This window comes from Lolium perenne, chromosome 4 (assembly GCF_019359855.2).
Source record: "Lolium perenne isolate Kyuss_39 chromosome 4, Kyuss_2.0, whole genome shotgun sequence".
Taxonomy (NCBI): Eukaryota; Viridiplantae; Streptophyta; class Magnoliopsida; order Poales; family Poaceae; genus Lolium; species Lolium perenne.
The window spans coordinates 16,951,052-16,965,274 of NC_067247.2; positions in this window are offsets into that span (position 1 = coordinate 16,951,052).

Genomic DNA, 14,223 nt, shown 5'->3' on the forward strand with positions numbered 1-14,223 from the left:
AGATTAACACCAATTAAAATATACATGGTCTATATCGATCATGTTGTATAACATATCCCTAAGATTCATTAATTAATTATATAATTATCGTGATAAATTAATTAACTTGAATTTTGACAAGTTCTCTCGAATGAAAACACATTTGATTAAGTTGCCTCATAATATATATATAATTAGTGTGCATGCATGGCCTACAATGCATTCGTGCATATATTTTAATGTATATTTGAACATATATATTCTTGGAGATTTCAGTCTCGATCTCTCTCTCTCGATCATCTATATATCATTGGTGGCCCAAAAAACACACATATATACGCATGCACTTTATGCGTAAAGGCGCGGGTGCCTCTAATAATGTGTGTGCGCACTCGATCGATGATCCCTAAACCTTAAACAACCCCTAAAACCTTAAATCCCTAATCCCTAATAATCCCTAATCCCTAAACCCTAAACACCATAAACACTAAACCCTAAACCCTAGACCCTAAACCCTAACCCTAACCCTAACCCTAACCCTAACCCTAAACCCTAGCTAACCCTAAACCCAAAACCCTAGACCCTAAACCACCCTAGACCCTAAACCCTAACCCTAACCCTAACCCTAACCCTAACCCTAAACCCTAGCTAACCCTAAACCCTAATTAAACCCTATGTATAGGCCAACGACACTTAATTGTGCATCGAGCAGGCCAGGGGGTGCCTCGCGGTCCTCTAATTAAATTAAATGTGCCATGCATTAACCCTAAACCATATATATGTAACTAACCCTAGCTAATCAACCCTACTTAATTAAAACACATAACCCTAAACTGTACTAGCTAGCTATAACCCGATCTAATAAAAACATGCTCTATATATAGCAGCTAGCTAGCAAACCGTAGATTAACACCAATTAAAATATACATGGCCTATATCAATTTTAATATATATTTGAACATATACTAGGGGATTTCAATCTCTCTCTCTCGATCATCTATATATCGTTGTTGGTGGCAAAAAACACACACGTACATATATACGCATGCACTTTATCCGCAAAGGCGCGGGGTGCCTCTAATAATGTGTGTGCGCACTCGATCGATGATCCCTAAACCATAATCAAGCCTAATTGACCGCTAAACCCTAAACACCCTAAACACTAAACCCTAGACCCTAAACACCCTAAACACTAAACCCTAAACCCTAGACCCTAAACACCGTAAACACTAAACCCTAAACCCTAAACCCTAAACACCCTAAACACTAATTAAACCCTAAACCCTAGACCCTAAACACCCTAAACTAAACCCTAGACCCTAGCTAAACACCCTAAACACTAAACCCTAAACCCTAAACCCTAGCTAACCCTAAACCCTAATTAAACCCTATATATAGGCCAACGACACTTAATTGTGCATCAAGCAGGCCAGGGGTGCCTAACTCGCGGTCCTCTAGTTAAATTAAATGTGCCATGCATTAACCCTAAACCATATATATAACTAACCCCTAGCTAATCAAACCCTAGTTCATTAAAACACATAACCCTAAACTATACTAGCTAGCTAGCTATAACCCAATCTAATAAAAACATGCTCGATCTATATATAGCAGCTAGCTAGCAAATTAAACGGTAGATTAACACCAATTAATATATACAACATGGCCTATATCGATCATATGTTGTATAACATCTCCCTGAGATTCATTAATTAATTATATAATTATCGATGATAAATTAATTAACTTGAATTTTGACAAGTTCTCTCGAATGAATACACATTTGATTAAGTTTCCTCATAATATATATATAATTAGTGTGCATGCATGGCCTACCATGCATGCATTCGTGCATATATTTTAATATATATTTGAACATATTCTTGGGGATTTCAATCTCTCTCTCTCGATCATCTATATATCGTTGTTGGCCAAAAAAACACACACATATACACATGCACTTTATGCGCAAAGGCGCGTGTGCCTCTAATAATGTGTGTGTGCGCACTCGATCGATGATCCATAAACCTTAAACCCTAATTAAATAAACCCTAATCCCTAATCCCTAAACCCCTAAACACCATAAACATTAAACCCTAGACCCTAGACCCTAAACCCTAACCTCCTAACCCTAAACCCTAAACCCTAATTAAACCCTATATATAGGCCAATGACACTTAATTGTGCATCAAGCAGGCCAGGGGTGCCTTAGCTCGCGGTCCTCTAATTAAATTAAATGTGCCATGCATATATATATATGTGTTTAATTTGGGGATTTCAATCGCTCTCTCGTATGTAGATCTCTCTCTACCTCTCTGTCTCTGTCTCTCTCTCTCTCTCTCGTTAATTGGTGGCCAACAACACACACATGCACTTTGTGCGCAAAGGCATGCGCCTCTAATAATGTGTGCGCAGTCGATCAATCTAGTTTTGATTAATCATAGCACACAAATAAAGAAGTTGTATTTGAATCCACACAACCTAATCTAAAACACATAACCCCTAACATGGCCTAATTAATTAACCCCTTCTCTCTACCTAATTAGTGGAAATTGCACAAAATCAAAAGGGGTCCCTCACTAATTGTGCATATCTGCTAGATTGTGATAAACTTTTGCCCCATATATATTTGGTGGATGGGTGCATCTTGGCATGTAAAATAATTAGTGTTTGCAAATGGCGTTGTCAAAATTTATGTACAAATGATTTCTTTCCATCCAAAGTGCATAAAATGGGAGTTTTAATGAAGAAAGTAAAAATAAAACAGCTCAACATGCTTCCACGCCCCGATTTCCACACGAAGTAGAGCATATTTAAAGGATAATTCCAGAGTTTTACTATTTTTCAAGCAACTTTGCTAATTTTCCCCCACTCACATGACTTTATGTCGATTTAACGAAAATATGGCGAATTTAAACTACATGGGCGGGATAGTTTGAATTGTGCGCGCGGCAAAGGGAACCGCCTATTCCTAAACCTTGTGCACGGCAAATTACACACGCAACTCCATTAAACGCCACCTACCGACCTTAATTATCACCCCGGCGGCCCGGCCGCATGACCCCCCACCCACCCCTACACAACTTATCCCCGTCCGTGCGAAGAGCTTCCCCTCCCCGTCCCGTCCGTGCGAAGAAGAAGCTTCCCCTCCCCATCGTTCTTCTCGAGACGCACCGGCGGTCAAGTTGATCCACGGTAGGGCTGCTATCTCTAGCTCAATCATGTATCGGGCAAGACGGCCTAACGATTTATATTTTCTTGATGCTGCTAAAAAAATTTGTCAGTATGCTCGAACTAATTGGCACTTTATAGTTTTCCGCTCGATTTGTCATCGATCAATTTGTTCATTTGCGTGGGCATATAGAGTCAGTTCTGCACTCGATCCGTTAATTTGCTGAAATGCCATGGCAGAGTTTTGTACACGATCGGTTTGCTAAAATGTCGATGGGCATTTTTTGTTTTGTACTCGACATGATTGCTGAAATGCATAATCATGTAGTATAATTTTGTACTCGATGGATATACATTTCCTACTTCGCCTTAAATTAATCACCAACCACTGTATCTCATAATTAAACAGATGGACAGAACTTGAATCTTGCATGGACACTTATGTTCCCCTTCATATATAAATGGTGTTCAACCCTTTATGGGGTTTATTAGAGCTCATGAAGGTCACAACCTGACGTGTATTGCCCGCGCTGCACATGTATGAATGGTGAGAAGAGGCCTCACCACTGTAGTGGCGAGATCATTTACACATTTTTGGGATGGACCGCACATATGTTAGGCGGGTTTAGCATGGTGAACCATATAATGATCCTTTAGCAGGAGAAGCGGATCTTGCTCACACCGTATGTGTCTTGGCATATGTAGTTAATTATTTATATTGATGCTGCCGCTGTTTCAATCAATAGTTTGCATTGTTGTGCAAGGTTCTGTACTCAAATTTAACTTGTTGCAGATGGATGGACGGGAAGGAGAGAAAAAGCGCTTGCTTCAGGAAACGGGTTTCAGCTCTGGGACATGTGTTGTGCCAGATGAGAAGGTAAATATGTAAAACGACATTTGTTCAGGTTGCATCCCTTATATGTTTGTCTAATCGGTTGATGTACTAATTGCAGAAGCATAGAGTTGAAGAGGTCTCTCAGTTTGATGGGAGATTTGAAGATGAATCTCAGTTTGATGCACCTGTGGATGGTACTGATGACGAGCCTTTCATAGACGAAGGTCCTGCACCTGAGATTATCCAGCCTACAGAAGGAGGCCGTGGACCGAGTACACAGCTTTGCGTTGAAGTGGATGCACGCCCGGAGATCATCGGGGCGTCGGGTAGTCTCAAGACCACCCAGCCCTGATGCACCTGTGGATGGTACTGATGACGAGCCTCTCATAGACGAAGGTCCTGCACCTGAGATTATCCAGCCTACAGAAGGAGGCCGTGGACCGAGTACACAGCTTTGCGTTGAAGAGGATGCACACCCGGAGATCATCAGGGGCGTCCCGGTAGTCTCAGGACCACCCATCCCTGATGCAAAATGTTGAGCTACTTTATGATTTGTACTCTTATGTTCTGGTGCTGTAGTATGTTATGATTTGTACGCCTTTGGCGCTAGATTAAGCATTCAGTGGATGATCGCGTTGCAAAATTCGACACCCACACAATCAGTTCATCGTATGCGTAGTAGCACAATTACTTCTACAGCGATTCCTGCCAGCGCATTAGTTGGTAGCATGAAACACTTTCAGGTACTCCCCTCTGATTTATATTAATTGACTCAATTCTGTCTAGATATGGATGTATCTAGATGCATTTGTTAACTAGACTAACAAACTTGAGTCAGTTAATATGAATCCGTGTAAACCGCCCAGTCCTCGAGCAGCTAGTTTATTGACTCTGGACTCCAAGCCTCTCGCGGCAAGCCATCGACGAAGCTTTGACCAGATCTTGGCCCGCAATTTTTTGTGTGTGGCGAATAGCAAAGCTTTGACCAGTTCCTCTCGGGATGCAGCACGCCGGTGAGCTTGCACGGTTGCCATGAGCACTTTCCGGCGGAACTTCCTCTTCAGCGCCCTCAAGCCGCTGCTGCGAGACAGCATGCAGTGCCTCGAGGTGGACGGAATTCTGGATCTCAGGGCGGGGGGTCCGCATCGTCCGGGAACGATCTCCAGCGGGTTAACGAGGACATGCATGGCGGCCAGGGGATTTGTTTTTTTTTTTGGTTTGAGCTTGGGATTTGGAGTTTTTTCGGATAGGGGAGGAGGAACAGAGGAAGAGGAAGGAACAGCCGCGTGCTTGGCGCGTGGCGGTGTGCTTGAATTTCGAATTTTTGTGAAATGTTTCATTTCCCCGCTACAATTCGGGGGTTTCTTGACGCGCCAATGCGTCCCGCCGGGCAGCTTCAAGTGAATTTGGGGTGCCACGCTATGGGCCCTAGTTTCAGTGAGACATGTAATGACTAGTCACATCAGTAAGTTCACTGTGTAATAAAATATGTTACCCCTCCCCTTTATGTAGCACCCCTTCTCTCCCGATCGAGTGCCGATTGCCGACGGATGCAAGCCGCTAGCTCGATCCCCTCCTTTCGCCTCCACCGTCCAGGCATCCAGCTTGGAGGGGCAAGCTGCATCTAGACCAAGCGGATTAGGTAGGACTAGTAATGTTCTTTCCTTTCTCGAGATCGGTTCTTTTTTCCTCTCCTCGATATCTTGCGCATCTCTTTCCTATTCTGGGCGAAGGGGTGTCTTTCTGGTCACCCTCGAGCTGGGAGTGATTGATGGGGGTGGGGGCGGGGGCTACCTTTGCTTGGATTGGGGTGTTCTTCCTTTATTTGTCGACATTTGCAACCTTTGTAGTTTCTGCTGATCCTCACTGTATCTTTTGTCAGCTTGTACAGGAAAGGTAAGACCTCGGCGGTGGGGGCAATGGAGCGTAAGGCCACCACGCATGTGGGCAGTAGGCTGAGCCTCGAGCTGCGTCCCCAGCCCCATGAAGGTGTACTCCATTTGCTTATCCACTCTTTACCTTTTAAGTGTCTCTCTGCATCCTCAATCTGTTCCTGTTCTCGGAATATGCTTAAAGTAGCACATGTCTTCGTGTGTTTGTGCGTAAAGCCTCTGTGACACCATGCTCTATATTCTCTGTATCAGGTTGGTACCTCCAGTTCCGTGCTTTGAGGCTATGGGGAACGAGAATAGCGCTCCACCTGCTGCAGGAGCATGGCCCGATCTGCGGCACAAGAAGCGAAATGCCATCGCCGAGCCTGGGCGGGGACCGCCCAGGGTAATTTTTTAACCTACTTACCATGATGTAGTATGAATCTGATACTCCCTCAGATCCAAATTAATTGACTCAACTATCTCAGTAGATACGGATGAATCTCGATGTGTTTTAGCGCTATATACTACTGCCTCCAGCCCAAAGTTTTGGGCTTATATTATTTTTAGAAAGTCAAACTATACCATGTTTGACTAAGCTTTTACCAAAAATCAGTAACATGCAAAATACAAAATTAATATCATTAAATAGATAATAAAATATATTTTCCTACGGTATCTACACAGTATTATATTTGTTGATAGAATGTTCTAAAATTTTGGTCAAACTTTGCTTGTTTTGATTTCTCAAAAATAAATAAGGCTTAAGCTTTTGGATGGTGGTAGTACATTCATATCTAGACAAAGCTGAGTTAACTAGTTTTTTGTCTCATCCATAGCTAGTGTTCACGCTGCAAAAGGCTAAGAGCATCCACTATATGCATCGGTCTATCTCATACGGTAATTCAATATCACTGCTGAGGTCTGCCTTTTGTTTTGCTATTCATATGCAGATCGAAACTTTAGGGCCTTTACTCAAAAGGAAGATCAAAACTGCGGCTAATCAAAGCTGCCGGTATGTTGATGCCGCCCCCATCTTCTAAATGCCTCTACAAGCACAAGGCCACGCGCCAGTGGTGGTGATCTTTTAATGAATATGGTATATTTTCTTAATCCACAAAACATGCCTTGATTTTTCTCTGTTTATTGTCGGTTTTTTCTATGCTTGCCAAAAGTTTACAACAACAACAACAACCAAGCCTTTCAGTCCCAAACAAGTTGGGGTAGGCTAGAGTTGAAACCCATAAGATCTCGAAGCCAAAATTTTAGAAACACCAAATTCGTTTGCTTACAATCATCATACAAGAATGTTCATCTACTCCAGTTCCCTAACCCAACAAAAAATGATGTTAATTACGATTTTTAGATTAAAAGAGCACCATTAGGCGCTGTTAATTACGACTTTGAGATTAAAATGTCATTTGCAATTGTTAATTACAATTTTGAGACAAATGGTTAGTTTAACCTCGATCTCTTCTCGCTCTCCATTTATCCCAACCGAACAAAAATTTAACCATTCCATTCCTCTGAAATGGAACCATTCCATTCCATTCCACGCTGTTTCGTAACCGAACACACCCTTGCATTGTTGTGAACTGTTGTCCATACACGGCCATACCCTTCCACTTACATCCAGCACTATATGCATCTGTCTCGCAGTCATTCAATATCACTGCTGAGATTTGTTCCCATTCTTATGCAAAGCTGAAATCGCTGCGCCTTTACTCAAGTGGATGCAAAATGAGGCTAATGAGGCTGCTGTGAGGACGATGGTGCCGGCACCATCTTCAGAAAACCTCCACAAGCACGAGGCCATGGGCCACTGGGTGGTGACCTTTTAATGAATCTGGTATATTTTCTTAATCCACATACATGATTTCATTATTATCTGTTTAATTACTGTTGGCTTTGTCTAATGCTTACCAAAAGTTCGAAACACCGTGTTTGCTTACAATCATCATACACTAATTTTTCACTTTTTAGTCTGTCTCATCCGATATATAAAGCTGTTGATTTCCATTGGCTTCTTTTGTAATCATTTGCATTGTTGTCGATCGTTCTCTATGCACAACCCTATTCTTCCACTTACACCCGCACTATTTGCATCAGTCTATCTCATAGATTTATTAAATATCAATGATGAGTTATGTTGCTATTCATATGCAGGATGAAACTTCTGTGCCTCTACTCAAATGGATAAAAAATGATCCTGATGAGGCTGCTGTGAAGACGATGGTGCCGCCACCATCTTCTGAAAACCTCCTCAAGCACAAGGTCACGGGCCATTTGGGTGGTACCCTTTTCAAGAAGGTGTATATTTTCTTAATCCTCATACATGATTTGATTTTTGTCCTGTTTATTGCCGGCTTTGTCCAATGCTTACCAATAGTTCAGAAACACACACACCTATTCTTCCACTTACATCCAGCACTATATGCATCAGTGTCTCATAGATTCATTTTATATATCACTGCCGATGTCTGTTGCTCTTCAATTTTCATATGCAGACTGAAACTGCTAAGCCTTCATTGGTCAAAAGGATTGCAACTGCTGCTGATGAGGCATCTGCAGAGGCTGTCACCAAAGTTACTGTCAGCCCCACCTTCTGGATGCTTATATAAGCTCAAGTCCAAGGACCAGCCGGGCCGTAACCATCCAAGGGTTCGGGTATATTTTCTTAAGCCACATATACATGCCATGATTTATGTCTGATATTATCACCAGCTCTGTCTAATGCTTTTTGGAATTCGGAAACACCAAATTAGCATGCTTATATTCATCATACACTAATTTTTCACTGCTCGCTTTGTAACATAGTGTTATGCACTCGCTTGTCAACATTTGCATTGCTCTGAACTATGCACTTTACACAACCTAAGTCTTCCACTTACATTCAGCGCTACGCACCGCAGTACCTCCCATGTTTCCTTCACCATCCCGATGCCGAGCTTGCGGGAATATGGCGGGCCCATGTACATATCCCGCATATAACACCTCCTATGGCTCTATCTACCTTTCTAGTAGCTCCTTCACGTAGTTGCTGTGTATGTATTCTCGGTGGTTTAGCATGAATTGGCATATAGTAAAGTCTTGTTTTTAGTCTTCCTGCTTCTTACATTTGTATCAATTTTCACATGCAGACTGTACCTTGTGAACTTCGTCCAATGATTAACCAGATGTGTCCGCATGAAGGGTCTTTCACTATGCATGGCAATGGCAAATTGATGAACACCTACACGGTCTATGAGGTGTATGTCTACAAGACGCAGGCCATCACATATTTGTATGGACATGATTGGAGAAAGTTTGCTTTTGACTACGGTCTGAAGAAGGGCGACGAGCTGAGGATCAGAAACTCAAACGGGCAGATATACGTTATCGCTTACGAGTTGGAGACACTTCCAAATATATAATATGTAACTTTTTTCTACTCATATCTTTTGATAACTGTTCTGAGCAGTTGTTCTAAACCATTCCCTATGTTCTAGCTTGCTGGGTTTAACATGATCAAAGCTGCAGATCCCCTGATGGAACATGAGCGGATGTCACAAAGGGCAACCACACCAGCACCGGCACCGGCTTCCCACTCTCCTGCATCAGCACCGGTTCCTGTACCAGCTCCGTTTATCGCATCTACCCAGAGTCCCCTACATCAGCATTGGTTCTGTAGAGGCCCCATATACTACACCTACCCAGCGAGGCTCCTGCATCGCCTTGGTTCCTCTAGCTGCACCGTTTATGCACCTGCCTAACAGTCTCTGCATCGCACCGGTTCCTCTAGAGGCACCGTTTATCGCACCTGCCCAAAGCAGTCTCCTCGCATCGACACCAGCTCGTGTACCAGCCCAGCTCCTGCACCTGCCCCACCAGATCACCGAGGTCTCAGCTCATTGCTGTGGCCACCCGTGTGGTGACCAGACGCATCCGAAGGCTATGTTCGTGAGTATATGACAGCATAACTGCTCTTATCTTGATGTCTTCTCTGCTCAAAGTCTCACATGGTTCAGTGCATTGGTGCCATTGACTATTTTTTGGTGGTATCTCTTGCTTTGAATCAGAAATTGCCTAAAAGTATCTCCAAGGATCTCAATGCTGGCCGAAGGGGCAAGATATCCCTCATCATGGAGAGTGAAGGTCTCACCGTGGAGGGACGGTACTCCGTCAGTCCCACAGATGGCCGCTTGGCTGTTACTTCCAGGTGGAAAAAGTTCATTGACGGTGCCAAACTTCGCATTGGATCAAAGTTGAAGGTCAAGATCTTTCGATGCCGCTGTGACATGCTGGTCATAAAGTTCGCGGTTGTCTAGTTCTGTTGCCCCATGAGCCCTTAGCAAATGCATTTGTAGTTATACTTATATAAGGTTATCTTATCTGAACTGCTAATTAATTGTATGGGTGGTAAAACTCTGGCAAGCTTTTGCTCTTAGCAAGTATGTATGTATGATCAGCTATTATGATAACTAATGTTTGTGTTCATCTTAATTTGCATTTCCGTTTTAGAAAAAAACTTAATTTCTATTTTGGCTGACCTGTTAGAGAACTATCAGATTGAACCCACAACATGATTCAAATAGATTCATTACACCGAGCCACATGTCTTGACCTTGCTATACACTACTTCCATTAATCAGTGCAAGAAGGCTTACCTGAGCTGCCTGAACCATGGCAGATTCGAATCCACCTTATCTATCTAGAAATACAACCTTTGCGTAAAGAGGATTTGCAGTATGGGGAGGCTGACATTGGGGACCCATGAGCCAGCAGCGTCGTCAACGTTTTAAAGGTGGCAAGAGATCGAAAGAAAAAATAAGCCAAAAATCAGTTGGTAAACAAATTCAAGAAAAGAAACATTTACCTTTCTGAGAGGATGACATGCGGGACCCATGAGGCAGCAGCATCCTCAACTATTTCAAGGCGGCAGGGGATCAAAAGAAAAAAGGAAATAGCCAGAAATTAATTAGGGTCAAAAATAAATCCATCAAAGGAAACTTTTATTGTTCATAGAGGATGACATGTGGGACCGACTTGCCAGCTGCATCGTCATCGTTTCAAAGGGGCAGGGGATCAAAAGAAAAAGGCAAATAGCCAGAAATTAGGGGAAAAAAATAAATCCAACAAAGGAAACTTTTATTGTTCATAGAGGATGACATGCGGGACCCATGAGCCAGCAGCTTCCTCAACGTTTCAAAGTCGGCATGAGATTGAAAGAAAAAGGCAAGTGACATAATATCAGGAGCCAAAAATAATCCAAGAAAAGAAACTTTATTGTACATAGAGGATGACAAGAGGGACCCATTTTGCAGCAGCGGTCTCAACGCTTCCAAGGCGGCACAGACCGAAAGAAAAATGAAGTAGCCGTAAATCAGGGTGTGAAAAAATCCAAGAAAAGAAAAGATTTCAATTGGGCCGTATCTCGACATCCGGGCCTTCGAACTATCCTCTGTGGGCCTTTTGACTCGTACAATTTCAGCCCACTCCAAAACAGGAAAGGTCGGATTTTTCTCAAAAAAAAAAACAGGAAAGTCCTATGCTTCGCAAAAACAAAAAACAAGGAGATTCAACATATAAGTTTGTTTATGTAGATATAAAGATTTAATTTATCCGTTTGAAATAGCTCAGAGCGAAATACAACGTTTATTGTCTGCAAAATAAAATATCACATGTTTCTTGTACGGGGAGGCTGACATCGGGGACCCATGAGCCAGCAGCGCCGTCAACGTTTCAAAGGCGGCAGGGGATCGAAAATAAAAAAAAAGCCAAAAATCAGTTGGTAAAAAAATACAAGAAAAGAAAACATTTATCGTTCTGAGAGGATGACATGCGGGACCCATGAGGCAGCAGCATCCTCAACGTTTCAAAGTCGGCATGAGATCGAAAGAAAAAGCCAAGTGACATAATATCAGGAGCCAAAAATAATCCAAGAAAAAGAAACTTTATTGTACATAGAGGATGACATGCGGGTCCCATTTTGTAGCAGCGGTCTCAACGTTTCCAAGGCGGCACAGGACCAAAAGAAAAATGAGGCAGCAGCATTCTCAACAATTCCAAGGCGGCAGGGGATCAAAAGAAAAAAAGGAAATAGCCAGAAATTAATTAGGGGTCAAAAATAAATCCACCAAAGAAAACTTTTATTGTTCATAGAGGATGACATGTGGGACCGACCTGCCAACAGCGTCCTCATCGTTTCAAAGGGGGCAGGGGATCAAAAGAAAAAGGCAAATAGCTAGAAATTAGGGGTCAAAAATAACTCCAAGAAAGGAAACTTTTATTGTTCGTAGAGGATGACATGCGGGACCCATGAGCCAGCAGCTTACTCAACGTTTCAAAGGTGGCATGAGATCGAAAGAAAAAGGCAAGTGACCAAATATCAGGAGCCAAAAATAATCCAAGATTTATTGTACATAGAGGATGACATGTGGGTCCCATTTTGCAGCAGCGGTCTCAATGTTTGTAATGCGGCTTGAGATCAAAAGAAAAGAAAGTAGCTAGTAATTAGGGGGTGAAAAAAAATCCAAGAAAAGAAAGTTGATGGACATAGAGGATGACATGCGGGTCTCTTGAGCCAACAGCTTACTCAACGTTTCAAAGGGGGCAGGGGATCAAAAGAAAAAGGCAAGCCAAAAATCAGAGGGTGAAAAATAATCCAACAAAGGAAACTTTTATAGCACATAGAGGATGACATGCGGGTCCCATGAGCCAGAAGCTTCATCAACGTTTAAAAGGTGGCATGAGATCGAAAGAAAAAGGCAAGTGACCAAATATGAGGTGCCAAAAAAAACTCCAAGAAAAGAAAGTTGATTGCTCATAGAGGATGACATGCGGGTCCCATTTAGCTGCAGCGGTCTCACTGTTTGAGAGGCGGCAGGGGATCGAAAGAAAAAGGCAAGTGACCAAATATCAGGAGCCAAAAATAATTCAAGAAAAGAAAGTTTTATAGTCCATAGAGGATGACATGCGGGTCCCATTTAGCAGCAGCGGTATCACCGTTTGAGAGGCGGCAGGGGATCGAAAGAAAAAGGCAAGTGACCAAATATGAGGTGCCAAAAAAATCCAAGAAAAGAAAGTTTTATAGTACATAGAGGATGATATGCGGGTCCCATTTAGCAGCAGCGGTATCACCGTTTGAGAGGCGGCAGGGGATCGAAAGAAAAAGGCAAGTGACCAAATATGAGGTGCCAAAAAAATCCAAGAAAAGAAAGTTTTATAGTACATAGAGGATGACATGCGGGTCCCATTTAGCAGCAGCGGTATCACCGTTTGAGAGGCGGCGGATCGAAAAAAAGGCAAGTGACCAAATATGAGGTGCCAAAAAAAACTCCAAGAAAAGAAAGTTGATTGCACATAGAGGATGACATGCGGGTCCCATTTAGCAGCAGCGGTCTCAACGTTTCCAAGGCGGCAAGGGATCAAAAGAAAAAGGAAGTAGCCAGAAATCAGGGGGTCAAAAAAATCCAAGAATAGAAAGAATTTTGGTTCATAGAGGATGACATGCGGGACCCATGATCCTGCATCGTAAACGGCTCGATCGGAGAATGTTGAACGAGATGGCGTGATCTAGAAAAAAAACAATGCCAGAGAGGCTGCCATCTGGGCCCTACATCCCTCGGTGGTGCAGATTTGCGTTGACTCGGCCGGCGAACCCGAGATTTCGAGATGCACCACGTCCCGGGCCACCATACGCGACGTTTTGGCCGCTTTCGTCGGGCTAGGTGGCCTCAAAAACGAGAAAAAAAAGTTTTGACATGCACCACAGAGGGACCCAAAATCGTCGGCCATGGTACACCAGCAACCACGGCGCGACTTCAACTTCGTCGGCCATGGCAACTTTTCTTGTAGTGTGGAAATTTCAAAAACCTCCCAAAAACTTCATTTTAGAGTGACTAAGAAGGATACATGCTTCCCTTTTCATTTTCATGTTTTAAACTTGTTTAAATTATTATCAAACCTAGGATTTGACCAAGATACAAATGGGTGGGCACAAAATTCAAAAAAATCAGAAAAAATGAAAAACCAAATCACATAGTCTTCTTATGTCATATCGTAAGCATTCAAGTTGATAAACAAGGTCTAGATATATCCAAACCAGACAAATCATGTATCTACCCCCTAACCCTAAACTTTGTCTTATGAAGTCAAGCATGAAGAGAAGTGGTTTTCGGTTTGAAACATGGAAATTTCAAAAACCTCCCAAAAGCTTCATTTTAGAGTGACTAAGAAGGATCCATGCTTACCTTTTCATTTTCATATTTTAAACTTGTTTAAATCTTAATTTGTCAAACCTAGGATCTGACAATTAAAGAGATTCAAATCGGCATTAAATTCAAAAAAAAACTCAGAAAAAGGAAAAACAAAAGCATATAGTCTTCT